Raw genomic sequence first — 2,537 nt, forward strand, 5'->3', positions numbered from 1 at the left:
TTCGTTTAAACAATAATTTTATGTTTCAATATTTTTTTTTGTTTAAAACTTTATTTAAATCCTTTTTTCTGTTTTCGTTTCCGTGCGTAAGAGGCTGCAGAAGTTGCTCGGAGGCCCTCCGGCAGCTCAGAAATTTGGGGCAGTGCGTCCTCTCGCGGTAACAGGCAGATTACTGCAAATTAAAATGCGCGCGACCGAGTCTCCACCCCCCCAAATCCAAAAAAATGAGAAAAGAAACGAAAGAAAGCATTATTATCACTTTCAAACTAACAGTTTTTAGTTCCATTTGTATTTTAGTTTTTTGTTTGATTTTGGCGTTTGAGTGGATGTGACGTCACGTCCTTGTGCCCAAAGCCAGGAAACGAAAGCCTCCTGTCTGTCGCGGGGGCGCGCACGCCGTGGCACCCACGTCAGGTGAAGGAGAGTGGATCGGAGTGAGATTAAAGCAGCCCGCGCGGCCTCATCTGATGCCTCCATCTTCAATTATTCCCACGCGCGCGCGCAAATAAAAGCTTGTTTTTGTGGCACGTGGGAGTGACTCTAAATAAATCACTAATTATCTTAAATAATTATAGGATGACAGTAAAATGAGAATCATTTTCTAATAAATTCATTTTGCGTTTGGGGGGCTGGAATATTGAGATAAAAGGCCCGCAAACTGGAGCGCTCCTGCGCGTGACCGTGGATTCTGGGTTCGGTTTAGTTTGATTTAAATAAAACAATTAATGTTCTTTTCATTTTTTTAATTGGAGCTTGGAGTAGAGAATTTTTATTTTTTTGCTGCCATTTTTAGAGGTCTGTGCGCGTGCGCTTGTTTTAAATAAAAGTTTCCTTCCGTCAGCTGATGAATATGAGGTCAGGGGAGATAAAAATCTAAAGAAAAAAATCTAAAACCTAACAAGAGGGTTAAAAAAATTACAATAAAAACACAAATTGTTTTATTTTTGTTTTTGCGCAAAACGTTCGTCGCTTTTAGGTTTTTACGCGTTCTCTTTTAAACGGACATTTATGTAAATGTTTCACATTTAAAGCAAAAGATGCAGAATTTTTTACTATTAAAAAGTGACATAAAAAGTGAATTATTGGAGGGGTTGAAGACTTTCGTGCGTCTCGAAACCGCCGCGCGCGGCACCGCAGGTAATCTATTTGTTCCATCACCCTGACTCATCTCCAGATCTTTTCAAGAAAAAGAGGCTGCAGTTCTGCCAGCATGAGAACCGAGCCGAGTTCTCAGAACAAAACTGGGGGTGAAAGTCCGCGCGGGTTCCTAGAACGATTTCAAACAGCAGAATAAATGATTTGCTGTTTTCTTTCAGGGAACGAAACAAAAAACTGATGCGTAAATGTGTCACCTTTTTGCATTTTTTGGTTTGAGTCAGACTCGTTTTCGTTTGTTGAATTTTTTGGGTAAAAAGCTGCAGACAAAATGTTTCGGCTCGCGCCCTTCTCCCGCGCGCACACACCCGCCTTATTAATTCTTGATTCTGCGCCACATGAAGACATCGACGCGGACGTGATGGAGGGAGCCGCGGAGGCTCCTCTTTCCGCCCCCCTCCTCCTCCTCCTCCCCGCGCGCGCAAAGGTAATCAGATCGATTTCACGGCTTCGCGAGATTCTGTCGGAACCCGCGCGCCGTAATGGCTCGTTAAAGCCCCTCATTTGGCCGTTTTTTGGGAGGGAGGGGGGCAATTGTTAAAAAAAATGGAGGAAATTGATGAGATTTTATTTTTTTAAGAAGGGGGGCAGACAAACAACATCAACAATGGCGGCGGCTCCATCACACATCAGGGGATGATTATTAATAATCCGGATCGATATTATTGGCAGCAAACATCAAGCAGAAAGCGGCGCCGCGCGCGCGGAGGATGCGCGCGGGACTCTCGCAGACGGACGGCGGGTTACTGACCTGCTGTGGAGGCTGGACGGCGCGAGGCTCTTCCGTTTCCTTCCCCTGCAGATGTGGAGAAAGTGGGACATGGAGGTGGGGGGCCGGGGGCCTTTAGGGGAGAGGAGAGAGGAGCGCCGCTGCTGCTGCCGCCGCTGCTGCAGGAGGAGGAGGAGGAGGAGGAGGAGGTGCGCGCGCCCGCCGGCCCGGAGTCACATCATCATCTTCGAAAAGTCACCGCGAGGAGAGGCGCGCGCTCGCACAGGCTACCGGGGCACGGGTGCACGCGCGCACGGGCCAAACCAAAGGCGGCCTGATGATGATGATGATCGACTCTTCCGGCTCCGCGTGCAGAGTGCACGCGGCAGCAGCAGCAGCAGCCACTCCTCTTTGTTTTTATTTATTATTTACATTTTAACACCCCCCCCCCCAGCAGCAGCTTCACAAATTCTGCCGCAAACCTGAACAGAGATGCTGTGAACTGATCACACCCAAGCCTGCGCGCGCGTGCGTGCAGTGGGAGGGATCAATTGAGCTAGAATTGCGCGTAAATGTGCGCCAATTTATTAAACGATTTAGATTTATAACATTTAGTTATTTTTTCTTCATTTTGGTGACTCTGGTTTTATCTGTAAAGAGGAGCGGCGCGTGC

The 2,537-nt window shown here is 47.4% G+C and overlaps 1 protein-coding gene across 1 annotated transcript in view; it reads right to left on the bottom strand.

The window, feature by feature from the left end:
- gata3 (GATA binding protein 3) overlaps positions 1-2,248 on the bottom strand; it is an 8,705-nt gene extending 6,457 nt beyond the window's left edge. The window contains exon 1 of the mRNA XM_024291117.2: positions 1,907-2,248. The gene's annotated coding sequence lies outside the window, so the exon portion shown is untranslated. The remainder of the gene's footprint in view (positions 1-1,906) is intronic.
- Positions 2,249-2,537: the final 289 nt, after the last annotated feature.

Source organism: Oryzias melastigma, linkage group LG23 (genome assembly GCF_002922805.2).
Source record: "Oryzias melastigma strain HK-1 linkage group LG23, ASM292280v2, whole genome shotgun sequence".
Classification (NCBI taxonomy): domain Eukaryota; kingdom Metazoa; phylum Chordata; class Actinopteri; order Beloniformes; family Adrianichthyidae; genus Oryzias; species Oryzias melastigma.